Source organism: Notolabrus celidotus, chromosome 15 (assembly GCF_009762535.1).
Source record: "Notolabrus celidotus isolate fNotCel1 chromosome 15, fNotCel1.pri, whole genome shotgun sequence".
In the NCBI taxonomy this organism is placed as follows: Eukaryota; Metazoa; Chordata; class Actinopteri; order Labriformes; family Labridae; genus Notolabrus; species Notolabrus celidotus.
In genome coordinates this window covers 30,853,424-30,868,456 of record NC_048286.1, presented here as the reverse complement: position 1 = coordinate 30,868,456, position 15,033 = coordinate 30,853,424, and the positions used below count along the sequence as shown (strand labels likewise).

Here is a 15,033-nt window from a genome sequence, read left to right as displayed (position 1 = left end):
GAGTTTGGTTCTGGTTCTGTTTGCTTGAGTTTGATTGTGGTTCTGTTTGCTTGAGTTTGATTGTGGTTCTGTTTGCTTGAGTTTGGTTGTGGTTCTGTTTGCTTGAGTTTGGTTCAGGTTCTGTTTGCTTGAGTTTGGTTGTAGTTCTGTTTGCTTGAGTTTGGTTCTGGTTCTGTTTGCTTGAGTTTGGTTTTGGTTCTGTTTGCTTGAGTTTGGTTCTGGTTCTGTTTGCTTGAGTTTGATTGTGGTTCTGTTTGCTTGAGTTTGATTGTGGTTCTGTTTGCTTGAGTTTGGTTGTGGTTCTGTTTGCTTGAGTTTGGTTGTGGTTCTGTTTGCTTGAGTTTGGTTGTGGTTCTGTTTGCTTGAGTTTGGTTGTGGTTCTGTTTGCTTGAGTTTGGTTGTGGTTCTGTTTGCTTGAGTTTGGTTCTAGTTCTGTTTGCTTGAGTTTGGTTGTGGTTCTGTTTGCTTGAGTTTGGTTGTGGTTCTGTTTGCTTTAGTTTGGTTGTGGTTCTGTTTGCTTGAGTTTGATTGTGGTTCTGTTTGCTTGAGTTTGGTTCTAGTTCTGTTTGCTTGAGTTTGGTTGTGGTTCTGTTTGCTTGAGTTCGGTTCTGGTTCTGTTTGCTTGAGTTCGGTTCTGGTTCTGTTTGCTTGAGTTTGGTTGTGGTTCTGTTTGCTTGAGTTTGGTTCTAGTTCTGTTTGCTTGAGTTTGGTTGTGGTTCTGTTTGCTTGAGTTGGTTCTGGTTCTGTTTTGTGTTTGGTTGTGGTTCTGTTTACTTGAGTCTGGTTCTGGTTCTGTTTGCTTGAATTTGGTTCTAGTTCTGTTTGCTTGAGTTTGGTTGTGGTTCTGTTTGCTTGAGTTGGTTCTGGTTCTGTTTTGTGTTTGGTTGTGGTTCTGTTTACTTGAGTCTGGTTCTGGTTCTGTTTGCTTGAATTTGGTTCTAGTTCGGTTTGCTTGAGTTTGGTTGTGGTTCTGTTTGCTTGAGTTTGCTTGAGTTTGGTTCTGTTTGCTTGAGTTCGGTTCTGGTTCTGTTTGCTTGAGTTGGTTCTGGTTCTGTCTGCTTGAGTTTGGTTGTGGTTCTGTTTGCTTGAGTTTGATTGTGGTTCTGTTTGCTTGCCTTTAAGTCTGGTCCATATCCATCCAGTATAGCAGGTCACGTGACTCCATCAAGAACAGTTTACTTCAACAGCAGCAGTGGTTGCATTTCAAGAGAGCTATCATAGTAAACAGTACTTCCTGTTTGGCCTTAATAATACCAAAACAATAAATCAGACTCTCTATGTACTCAGTAATTTTACCGAGCTTTACACCTTGAAGGCTTTGTTTCTATACACTTTGCAAATCCCTCTAAAGCATGAGATCCTTTGTTATAAGGTAGTTGTGGTGTCTGTAATGTCATAGTCTGCTCAAAGTGTACACATAGTATTTCCCTGAAATAGTGCAGCCTCGGCATTATCTGAGAGAGCCTAAATAAATAGTCATAAGCTTTTACAAGTCCCTATAAAATGTTTCACCTGCAGTCATGAAGATGAGATATTCGTTGTTGTGCAGTTGACATCCCGCCAGAGGGACATGACTGTGTTGACACAACATTAATTCAGCTCTCTGTGAAAACCCTCTTCATTTAGGTCTGTGTTTTCACAATCAAAGTTTGATTCATGCCCACCAAAGTTGTTCTGACAGAATAATCATTCTTGCAAAGCTGCATAATACTGCGAGGGCTTCAGGGAGTGCATGTGTGTGCACCTCTCTTAACATTTCTCCAGCTGAACATCATCTCCAGGCAAACTCCTAATACTAATGCTAATTCTCAAAGAATACAGTCATTTCCTGAGTTTAGAAAGTCATTGACTTCTTAATGACAGGCTTTGAAAGCACAACCAAAAATAAAAATGTCATTCAGGGAAAATTCTGCCCTTGCCAGAAGCATCGGCTGTACATAAATATGGACATTACCTTTGTCTCTACTATGGTCGCACAAAAGTCAAACCAAAATATCACTGCCTTCTTGTGTGAGTGAGGTCATTTGAGTGAGTCTGCTGGCACAGATCCCCAGGTTGGCACAGTTCACACCAGAACAGCTTCTTCTCTTGGTTATGAAAAGATCAGTGACTGTAGAGTTTTTGCTCACATCTCTTCCTGTCCTTCACTACTAGAGAACACACCTGTGAGCCCCCCTCCTTCCTGTGGTGTCATGTAGTGTTTCACTGATGTCATCTTGGAGGTGTGTCTAACATGAGCTTCTCCTTTGCGGCACATTAATCAGAGTAACTCGACACACCTGTGCTGAGTGTGCTGAAGTGACTTCAACTCCTGCAGCCTCACGGGTACACAGAATTTTGGTTATGTAAGCCTGAAATTACCATTTGTGATTTTTGCATATTACAGCACCTACAAACACACAGACACACACAGACCCTCCACTCATGCACATCTCACACCACTCCTCATTCTGTTAATATTTCATCTGGCATTACAATTTGGTTTAATCTGTCTTGTTTGAACATTGTGCATAATGTTTGTCTCCCTTTTTGCTGTGATCTTTTGAGCCAAGTCATGATGCACCAGAAACTGCATTTGGCAACAGAGCTGTCAGTCATGATGTTGAACCCCCTTTTCATTGCAGCAAATACCTGTACTACAATACTGTAGGACCTGTGATAATGAGTAACATATATATGGACACTGTCACCTCCCCCACTCATGCTGTATTTGTGTTGTTGTATACATCATGTTGTTCATTATGGTGTAACGTGCAATCTGCAACCGCCGGTCTTAAAATATGAAGCCCATGCGGAAGTGTTAAAAACTGCAGTTCATCGAGCATCCACTAGAGGTTGGCTGCAGAAACCACATACATTTACAACATAAATAAACATGTTTACAGCCTTCTCTTTTGGTTAAGTGTTTGGATTCTGTTAATGATAGCTTGGCTTCTCTTTTGATAGTTTCCTGATAGATGCCTGTTTCTCAATTTTTGTAAATAAAACCCCTTTAATTTGCTTACACTGCCTTCTTTTCCCTGGTTCAATTTTACCCTCTTTTCATCCCCTAACATGTGGTGAAGTGTACCATGTACCATGTACCAAAGCATCTGTAGTATTCTGGTAGCTTTATTTTTGGTTAAAATGAGTCTGGCTCACGCAGGCACTTTGGGCAGCTGAGGGGTCTTTAGGACACAGGTGCCAACACATCATTCAGTAGACCAAGATGTTCTTCTGTATGCAGACATGCTATAATCTGATCTGCTTGAATTTCCAGGTGAGCACAAGCAGTGACCAAATGTGGCGCCACACATGTTTACTGTGTGAGGAAACAGACTTCTCCTCATGGAAATGAGTCAATTATATCAAAGTGTTGCAGGTAGATTGATGATCTTTGAAGTTCTGCACCTGCTGTGGTGCAAAAACAAGTAGCCTGGTGTGATATGAGCTGTGTGAGTGTAAAGAATACTGTAAAACTATGAGTGTGAAATATGGTGCTTTTGGAAGAGCAAGAGTGTTGAGCTTACACGTCATTCAGTAGATCAAGATGTTGTGCAGTATGCGCTTGTGTTTCTGGCAACCTCTGGTCTTATAATGTGAAGCCCATGCGGAAGTGCTAAAAACTGCAGTTCATTGAGTGTCTGCTTGAGGCTGGCTGAAGAAACACCAGAAACCACATACACACCCATTCAAAGGAGCTTATCTTTACAGCAGAAATAAACATGTTTACAGCCTGGTACAAGAAACAGTTCAGGTCTGAATAGCTCATTGTTATCTCAGCACACTGTACTGGGGTGAATTTATTCATAACTCCTTATTTTTTAAGATATTAAACTTATAAGCTTTGCCTAAATAAGGGCATGAGTGACTTGATTGACAGGCGACAGCTCAGTAAAGTGTGATTGGACATGAAGGTGTAGTACTCTCTGATCAAACTCCTCAGATTGGCTGATTCTTTGAACTCTCCATATGTTTAATCGGAGGAGACGCAGGGAGAGGCCATGAGGGAGGAAAGTGGAGTGTGTGCTGCTGTTGCTCACAGTTCATTTGTAAGGGGGATGGGAGCGGAGGATTCCTTCTTTCTGAAAACTAATCTTTTGATGACGAAAAAAAAAGGGAAACATTGCCCAGTTTTTCCACTCGATCTGTTGTAGCTGTAACAGAAAGCTCTGTTTGATGTCTTATTTTGTGTGGAGCTCTCAGTTCTTTTTTCTCAACGGTCCTCCCTCCCTCTTTGTGTGTCTCTCTCCACTCTCTCTCTCTTTCTTTCCCGCCGTCTCTCTCTGTCACACACACACACACAAACACACATAAACATGCATACAGACACACAAACAGTTGGGGACTGAGGGTTTGAAAGGTTGCAGAAATGTGCGTGTGTGTGTGTGTGTGATTGTTCTCTCAAAGGGACCCAGAAAGGAAGGAAGTTGCCACATTTTGCACTTGGTCCAACTGGGAATCTGTACATCAAAACTCTCTCATGTGGTTTCAACAGCTCTGACTCTGTCTCTGTCTCTCTCTTCCTCTGTCATTGTTCACTCACTTAATCTGCTTGACTCCTTGTTTTCCAGCATGCTGTTAAATGTGGGTTCATGATGTGTATGTGAATTCTGTTTAAATACACACTATTAGGTATCAAACCTCTGAGCAGCAGAACACTCTCACAGTGAAACAAACTGCATTTCAGCAGGATTTTTGCACATTGAAACAGTGCAGCGGTTTCTTGGTGAAGTATTCATGCATTGTTCATGCACTGTTTCTGCTATAGTTGCACTCAGACTGAAAGAGACTCCATGAGATGCTCAGTACTTCTCATCTGACCCAGGCTGCGTTTCCAGTGTTCTCCAATCTATGATGTTGTGCACTTCTTGGACAAGAGAGAGCCTTCCCTGAGGTTATTATGTTGATATGGTCAAATACAGTAAATTTACATTATTCTATGTTTCCTTTAAATGTAAGAATGAAACTAAAATGAGAGGATAATAATTGAAAGAATATATTCTATCAAACATGAATGAAGCCTCAGTGACGTCACCCGCTGGTCTTTGAGGAAGTGTTGTAAATGGACTGTGTTTATTATTGTAATAAAGCCCAACAGTGCTTTTTTCATCAAATCAAATTGTATTATCTGTTATAATAAATACCCGATTTACAGAGTGATTAAGGATATACTGCATATGTATATATAGGATGAAACTTTCCCTTAGCGAGTCACTTTCATCCGTTTCTCATTCAGATAAGATCACCGGTCTGCGCTGTCCAGTTCCTGGAACAGCTGTCAGGCTTTCTCAGCAGTCATCTCTCTCTTTGAGCTTCTCTTTGCCATAATTGCCTAAATAGAGTTGTCTAGTTTTCTCAGTTTCAATCCAAAACCTTGGTAACACTTTATATTAACTACATACTTTTAAGCATTAATTAAGCATTAGTTAATACTTAACTCATCATCTGTAAAGCATTGTTCATACATTAATACTCATTTATATATCATGTACAAACACAGTTATAAATGTTTTATTATTCATGAATATGACTCTCTATAATGTGTTAACTAACTCTTTGTTCATACTTTATAAATGATGGATTCACCAATTACAAATGAGCTATTATGGTCATTATAAACCAGTTATAAACACATTTACAGGTTATGATTCTAACATTTACTAAGGGTTAGTGAACACCTTATTACATAGCAAATTATGATTAATTAAGGTAGTCACAAAGGACTTATAAGCTGCTTGTTCATGGTTTTGTGAGCTGATCTAAAGTGAGGACTTTTTATGCTTTACAAAGAATTCATTAATGAGATTTAAGACCAGCAGCACCTTAAAACACAGAAGTCACAGATATTGATTCAACAGAATAAGGAAACAGACAACACATGGACTTAAACTTGTATTTATTAAAAGGAAACAACCTCTGTATAAAACTGTGTTTATCAAAATAACTCTTCATATGAACTTAAAATACTCTGAAACTGAAAAAGAAAATCTCTCAAACTTAAAGTGCTCACAGTGGAAAAACTCAAATAAAATATGACATATCAGTTATATAAAAAGACACAGTAACATTTAAACTGGCTGTATGAAACCATTTGTAGACACAAGTTATAATAAAGCAATAATAAAACATTTATAACTGTGTTTGTACATGATATATAAATGAGTATTAATGTATGAACAATGCTTTACAGATGATGAGTTAAGTATTAATTAATGCTTAATTAATGCTTAAAAGTGTGTAGTTAATATAAAGTGTTACCAAAACGTTTTAAATTGCTCTGTACACTAACTCAGGGGTTCCTAAAGTGTCGATCGGGACCCCCTGGGGGATAGCGAGGCACAAATGGGGGGTCGTGAGATGTCTTCCAGAATGTTTTTATTTTTTTTATTATCTAAAAACAGTAAATTTTACCCATTATTGTAATTTTTTTTTACAAAAATATTAGCTCAGCTTGAGATAAAACCTTGAAAATATAAAAATGTAATGAGTTTTCTGCCTTTCTTTGTTGCCAGATGACTCCTAAGTTCAGGGTTAGTGAACAGTTAATTATCAAAAGCATCAGTAGCAGCAGGTTAATTCATAAAGGCACAAGAAACACAGACACATGCTCATATAGGCCGGCTAATTTTCTGCAGACCAGCTAAATGAAGCCACATTAAATCACTTTGAGGGACAGTGGGGGTCGCAAGTCTTTGGCACCAATGTTTTGGCCGATGAACTTTCTGCTGTCTTTTTAAACGTGTCTCTCTCTCCAGCTAGTTCCTTCTTGCATTGATGGTTCGCACCCCTCCACCTCCTCATCTCCACCTGGTCTCCACAAAGTCTTCAATTCCTAGAACTCATCAACCACCACCACCAGTGTCTTATTATAATAATTATCCCCATAGAGTCCTTACGCCAAAGATTTCTGTCAAGTTTCATTATTCATTAAGTTGTAATAAATAACAGTTAATCTTCAAACTGTGTCTCTCCTGATTGAACTGCAGTTTGCACCTTTTTTGGCGCTTTGAAATTTTGCTTCTGGATATTAAAGGTTTAAGGCTTCTACCTTTCCATGAAGTAGTAGTCCTCCTAAAACCAGCTTTTACACAGACACATTACTCCAAGCAGCTCTCTCTCTATGGTACTTTATGACAAATGTGCAACCAGGTCGGCACAGCAGATCAGATTCAAAGTTTAATGTCTCTTGTGTTTGTTATTCTTCCTCATCTACTCTGCTAATCCAGCAAGGAATGCTGCAGAAACCTCATTCATCAACAGAGCTGTCCGTCATCTCTTTGCAATCACATATCAAATTAAAATTAAATTGCTCATTGAAAACTTGCACATAAATCAGCATAAGAACAAACTATAATGACAGGAAGTATTTTTAAAATTTCTAGTTTGACCCATTTTCCATCTGTTATAATGGAGGAGACAGGCTTTAAGACCTGTCCTGCAGCCAGAGCTCTAAACATTCTGGCTTCACACAGGATAGCTGTTTTCTGTCCATTGATTGGGACCCTAGGGAACATAGTGTTGGTCCCAGATATTGGACATGAAGTGGCATCCAAGGAGCTAAAGGAGTGATAATGGAGATGAAGGAGGTCATCAGGAGGTAGGAGACCTGGGTGTGGAGAGTTTTGTGAGTGAAGACAGCGTTTGGAATTGGATTGGTGGAGAGGCCAGTGAGGAGAGCAGCTGAGGTCCTGATATACAATGCCTTATGAAAGATGCTTTAGACATTGAACATAATTCTTTGAAAACTTCGTCAGTTTGAATTTTAATGAAGATTTTTTTTTTTTTTCCTGTCAGTTTTTTTCCTGATTTTAATTGGATAGAGACCAAACAGAGAGGGACACAGATTCACATGTACAGACATCCACCCACGCTCTGCTCCCTGCATCACAGCCTCTTTTTCAAAAACATTTTGTTTTGACAGATTCAGCTTTGCATTGCATATTTAATGGCCAAACCTATTTTGCACGGCTCAATAGCTCATTTGAAAGCTTAAAACTGGATCAATTTGCAGATATTCACTTTCTAAGGACAAGGCCTTGTTCTTATTTACCGCCTGCATCTGAAAACCTTTTTATTTCACACAGTCACTGCTGGGTTTGTTTTAAAAAGGTAATTTATCCCTCATTACGGCTTTCTCCCTAAGCATGTAAATCATTGCAGACGTCCCTGATGGAGAGCTTATTATTGCTTGAATTCAAAAGCTGATAGAACTTGAGTGTTATTTCCAAGAAGGATCATTGAGGTCAGTTTTTAATGCTCTTTACTTTTTTTGTTTTATATAAAAGCTTGCATAGAGAAGATGACCCCTTAGTTTTTATGTGCAGCTAAAAGATTCATAAAAACCAAAGATGAGATTAAATACAGCTATACTCATATGGATACAGTCACTACTTTGTAGCAGAGTAAAACTATCCTTGTTCACTTTTAGAGCCTACAGAAAGTAGTTGTAGTTAATGGCTTCCTACAGGTGTAGCAGCCCACTTTTAAAGTTGTTTTTTTCTTGTATATTACTCAACTGCTTCTGCAATCTGAGGTGATAATGTGATCCATGCCCAGGTAATGTTTACAGTCAATATTTTAATGTGTTGATGGAAACACTTGGTGTTCAGTGAGGCTTTGAAGAGAGGCAGTGAGGGTAACACAGGACTTCCACCAGACCCTCTGTGGTCCGTCACCACCTACCAGTTGCGTTTTGGGAACACAGCCCAGAGCAGGACTGCCGAAAACCGCTGCTCCAGTGTTCCCACCTGTCAGTAAAGCCAGGCATGCTCCTAATTAGGCAAAACTTGTATGTTTAATATCTTCTAAACTAATGAGTTATCAAAAATCAACCTGTGAAGTCTGTGCAAATAGAGACATGAGTTAATCAGACCAAAAACTGTTTTTTGAACCAGGATGTGAACATGTTTATTTTTGCTGTAAATATCGTCTTTTTGGGTGTGTATGTGGTTTCTGGTGTTTCTGCAGCCAGCCTCAAGTGGACACTCGAACTGCAGTTTTTAACACTTTCCCACTGGCTTCAGATTTTAAGACCAGTTGCTGTTTGGTAATACACTTTCATTTAACAGGGACATGAAGCACCTTCTCATTCAAGGGTTTGTATTTATTTTAAGTATTAGAAACATTGTAGATGAATACCAAAGACATCACAACTATGAAAGAACATAAATGGAATTATTTAATTCATAAAAAAGTGTTAAACAAATCAGAATATGTTTTATATTTTAGATTCTGTAAAGTAGCCCTCTTTTTCCTTCATAACAACTTTGCACACACTTGGTATTCTCTCAGTCTGCTTCTTGAAGTGGTCTCCTGGAATGGTTTCTAATGAACATGAGTCTTGTCAAGAGCTCATTTGTAGAATGACTTGCCTTCTTAATGTGTTTGAGACCATCAGTTGTGTTGTTCAGAGGTAGGTTAGAACACAATGGATAACCCTATTTGACTACTGTTGTAATCAGGATTATAGTTTTGATGTCTTCAGTATTAATCTACAATAATTAAAATAAATAAAAAACCATTGCATGAGAAGGTGAGTCCAAACTTTTGACTGGTAGTGTATAGTTATTATGTTTCTTTTAAAGCAGCTGTTAAGACTTTTCAATTTTGGAGGCCTTTGGGAAAGACAAGTATTTTCTCTCTCCTGATCTTGTCCTGTTTTTGCTTTTTGTAGTTTCCTCCCAAAAAAAACCAACATCCCACTGCTTCCTTTAACTGTCTTCCACACCGATCACTGTGAATGTGAACAAAACTTCTAACAGTCTGTGTGCCGCAAATTGCTTCGCTGGGATCGCACGGATGCGGTGATAGCAGCGGTATAAGTATTGAAAAATAATACCATAGAAGCAGCAAATCTTTTATGTGATGGCCTGGTTTGTTTTAGTGGGTCACATGCTGGTCAAAGTACTCACAGCATGTGGAAGGAAAAAGGAATTACTGAACAAATGAATAGTTGGTTGTTTGACATGTGCTGACGAGCAACGGGCCAGTACAGTAGAAGAACACTGACACGCAGAGAGCATCATTATTGATGTGCCTCATACTCACACACTTTCAAACATGCTGTCTGCCTTGTTCTGTCAGTTTCATGTGTGCATCGCTCTCTCTCAGTGTTACACAGTCATATTTTCTTCTCTGTGCTCTCTTCATCTCTTCCTCTTTATGTGTGTGTGTGTGTGTGTGTGTGTGTGTGTGTGTGTGTGTGTGTGTGTGTGTGTGTGTGTGTGTGTGTGTGTGTGTGGTCTTTGAACCCAATGTGTGTTTAAGACCAGTGGTCATGTGCACAGCAGTCGGCACTTCTTTTGTTTCGTGCCTTTAAAAAATATAGAAGATAGCATATCAAAGAGACTGCGAAGACCCTGTGTGTTTGTGTGGTAGGGCAGTGACTGATCCACATTGGTCTTTGGTCCATATGTGGGCGTTACACACACACACAAACACACATACACACATACAGGCACACAGCATGCCCAACAGGCGACTGTTGCCTCCTTGCCGCCTTCCATCACAGAGCCACAGGCGCTTCTTCCCCGCTGCTCTGTCCACGCTAAGCTTTCTGTGCCTCTGATGTTGTGGACCACAGAGGAAGGCTATACAGTCTAAGCCCCTTCACCCCCCCCCAACCTCCCTCTACCCCCCCATTCTGTGTCTCATCAGCAGCCAATCTCTGTGAACTCCTCCAGAAGCAGGAGTGAAAATGAGGCAGAGCCCCGGTCTCTGCGAGAGCCGCTCCACACAGCTTCTTTGTCATTATAGACGGATGTAAATAGAAAAGAGTGTGATTATTCCCTGCAGTGCTTTGTTCCTATTCATTCAAATCCAGGCTAATAGGACTCGTCACTCTGCAGTGCAGGAGTCTTACGTGATGCGATATGTGACTAAGTAAACGATTGCAACATTTGAATCATTTGGTCAGGTGCTTTCTCCATCTGATGTATAATTCTTTCAAGTTAGGATTCAGTTACAAGCATGAATCAATCACACTCTCTTAGAGTCTCCTAACCCCCACTTTATACAGGATGCGCTGCGTTGCATTATTGCTGGATTTGCTCCGTCTGATGGCGCACGCCATGCTACACAGGGCGTGTGCTTGAAGCGTAGCACCAGCTCAGAGCTGCCATGACCCGCTGGGTCCAGTATAGAGAGAACAACAGGTTACAGAGCCTTTCTGTGGTTGAATTTCTGCTCATTTGGACAGTATTCCATTACTTTTGTGCTTCTATCATCACTGAGTATGCTGCACAACTAGAAAGTTTAGTTTTTGCAGGTTTAGATGAGTTAAATATGAATAATTCTGCTCTATTTTGTTGTCTTGTTAGCTTCTGACACAGTTATAATCTTAAAGTCCTGTTGTGGTTGATGTGGATCACTGATCTGTGGCTGTTTGTAGCTTACATCCACAAACAACCAGTATTTCTGATCTAAACAATCTTTTAAATGGTTGGGTGTTTTATTTTGAAAATTGAGCGGATGTTGCATGCAATCCTCGTGCCTGACTTCCTGTCCAGGTTGATCTATTCTGTGCAGATTGACGCATGCTGGGTGCAGACTCCATCGAAAATAGACTCTCCACGTATCTCTGGCGGAGCACGCTGCAGTGCACCCTGTGTGAACATGTGCATTGACTAGAAGGGGAGCGTATTGGCTGTGTTATGTTCATATCTCTGACTACATTTAACTAAGCTTATTCTTCAAACAGGGCGATGTATCTCTTTAGGGACACTCACCAGCCTCTTCAATGACTTGAGAAGTGTAAGGTTGAGAAGCTAGTCAATGTAGGATTTGAGATTAGTGGAATAAATACATCTGTATGTCAATGCAATGATGTCTGGTGAAAGTAGGTTTTTGATTCCCATATGGTGGATAAAACATTATAAAGTGCATTCTCTGGTGTGTTATCATATGTTAAAATACAATAAGTTACCTTTGTGGATGCTCTCCAAGTGGGTCAAATGTTAAAATTTGCCCTCTAAGATGCCCTCCAATTGATAAAATGCCATAAAGTGCCCTATTGGTCATTTTAAGTGGAACTTGCAGGCAGGGAATCAATGTGTAGGAATATTATTTGAATGTTTTTATCCAATAAAATTCATGAATTAATACACTAAGGTAACTTCTGAAGTCATTTTTGCAAGTTTTACTTCACTTCCATGTCAAAATCAGACAACCAGATGTGACGTAGCATAATGGAGTCCCACTGTTAATGCTCATGTCCAATGTGGTTCTAAATGCCAGACAGACCTCAAGATTTTCAAGGCTGTTAGGAGTCAAAGAGAGCAGGAAGAGGACAGTATGAGGAGAAATAACGGCCACAGGAAAGACACAAAGTTTAGGAGCAATGAGACTCGGCGGAAAATCATGGTGAGCTAGATTATGGTTTTATTTGTTTGAAAAATAAGACATTAAATCTGACCAGAACTTCAATCAATCTTTGTTTATATAGCTCCAAATCCCAACAAATGTTCTCCTCAGACTCTTTCCAAACAGAGCAGGTCTAGACCGTACTCTATGTTCTATTATAAACTAAGACCCGACATCAAGACAGGATAAGATCCAGTCCCATCTTACAGACAGGACTCAGTCTGATCTCATCTTAATCCACCATGAGCAGAGCACTTTGCAGCATTTAGCAAGTTACAGTGACAAGGACAAACTTCCTTTAACAGGCAGAAACCTCCAGCAGAACCAGACTCATGTTAGACACACATCTGCTGAGCCCGACAAATAGGAAGTGCTAACATTTTTGTGATTTCCTTTTACAAAATACATTTTTAATATTAACCAGACTCTGGGGAATTAAATGTTTGATTCTCAAACTATCCTGGCCGTGAATCCCAAGAGCCTTCTTTTATTATTGAAGCATTCATATGTTTAAATGAACCCTGTGCTGTGGATTTTTTTGAAAAACCTCTCCCACTCTGTAATCTCGAGGCGTCCTACAGGTTGCCAACCTTGAATTTACCAGCCCACTCTGAATTCTGAAGGAGAACGGGGTCCACCTTATGATTACAGAACGCCAAGGAGAGATAGAAAACTACAGCGCTCATAAAAGGGTCTTAAAATGCTGCTGGAGGCAGATCTTCAACAATCAAATCTTACCGGCATCCCGTGGCATACAGCGGGTGGCTTTCTTTTTATCATTTTTGCCCCCGCCCCCTCACACAGCCTGAGTATGCCACAGCCACACACACAGAGAGAGATAGTATCAGGGCTGACATCACTACATGTCCATTTACAGTTTTCCAGCTTATTTGAGGCGATAGATGCTGATGTAACTCGTACGTTGATGAGATTAAAGGATTTAATGGATTAGGGTTAGAGCAGGAAAATGTAGCTAACATGTATTCTCATCCCATTACCCCTTATTAAGATCTAATGAGAGTGGACGATTCTACTCTACCTCCGGAGAAAAGCCCGACGGCACTTATTTCCTTTAAAGATAATCAGGTAATCAGCATTGCTAAGGTCACAGGAGTACAATTAGAAACACAAGAGGAGTGTTTTTCACTTGTGATGATGGAGTCACTGTTTTTCTGCTGTGTGACTTCATCATGTCCGGCTCCCTCTTTTCTCTCTGACATGCTGAAAAACAAGTTCAAGCACGTAGAATGATAATTATGGTCTAATTACAACATTATGAGTTTGATTTGGAGCCTCCATTCATCAAGCTATTGTTGTATCATGTACACTATCTCCATTATCACTAATAGGATTTGGGGAAATGTTCACTAAATGATGTTTCCCATTACTCCACTCCAGAATTACGCTCATTATCAGTGAATTACTGTGCAACTTATGTTCAACACTTCTTGTTGTAAGTCAAGAGCAAGGTCGTTTTTTAGTCAAATAAAAGTTTTAGTATTCTAAAAACTATAAAAAAATGATATACAGAGATACAAATAAGTTGGCATGTTCTCTAAAGAAGGATTCTATAGAACAGGGTTGGTTGGCACACTCGTTATATCTCGCCACCAGAGGGCGCTGTCTCTCAAATTGGGGTATGGACATTTCCAGAATTAGGATCAGAGCTCACCTACATAGTCTTCTCTGGAGTAAGACAGCTGAACTTCAGGTGAGAGGACTTGTTGTGTTTTTCATGTCACATTGTAAATATTCAGCTCCTCAGTATTTTCCTTCTAGGCTTTTAAACGATGGGTTTATAACAAAACAAGTGATACCCTTACAAAGTGTGAGGGGAAAGCTATAGTTTAGATTTTTATTAGCTAGCTAACTAGTTGTTAGATGGTTGTTAGCCTTGATGCTAGCAAAAATTCCAGTTGGGGTTGGTCGTCACATTCTCTTTGGGGTTGGTTGTCACATGGAACAACCAACCCCTATGTTGGCAAAATCATGCATGGTGAAATGAGTTGGAGTGTGCAGACCCTACATTTGCCATCACTGTAACTCAGACAGTGACTGCATGTAGCCTAGTTGAGTAGGCCGTTATTGTTAGGCCTATTTGTTTTGTTCTTTATGTTGTTATATAGGCTGGCCTAAAGATGTGTTTCCTGTTCATGTTCCTTGCTCTTTTATGTTAAAATGCATTAAGTTATGTGGGCCTATCACATGTCAGTGCAATTAAACTTTCAAAATTTAGTTCTGCCTTCTTGCCTTTTAAAAAAAAAAAATCCTACTAAATTACCATTGTGACAACCAACCCCATAATGTGTGAAAACCAACCCCATAGTGTGTGACAACCAACCCCATAGTGTGTGAAAACCAACCCCATAGTGTGTGACAACCAACCCCATAGTGTGTGAAAACCAACCCCATAGTGTGTGACAACCAACCCCATAGTGTGTGAAAACCAACCCCATAGTGTGTGACAACCAACCCCATAGTGTGTGAAAACCAACCCCATAGTGTGTGACAACCAACCCCATAGTGTGTGACAACCAACCCCACAGTGTGTGACAACCAACCCCATAGTGTGTGACAACCAACCCCATAGTGTGTGACAACCAACCCCACAGTGTGACAACCAACCTCATAGTGTGTGACAACCAACCCCATAGTGTGTGACAACCAACCCCATAGTGTGTGACAACCATC

General features: G+C 40.0%; 1 protein-coding gene across 1 annotated transcript in view; it reads right to left on the bottom strand.

Moving 5' to 3' along the window:
• brinp2 (bone morphogenetic protein/retinoic acid inducible neural-specific 2) overlaps window positions 1-15,033 on the bottom strand; it is a 330,627-nt gene that overhangs the window by 183,640 nt on the left and 131,954 nt on the right. The gene's annotated exons all lie outside the window — the stretch shown is intronic.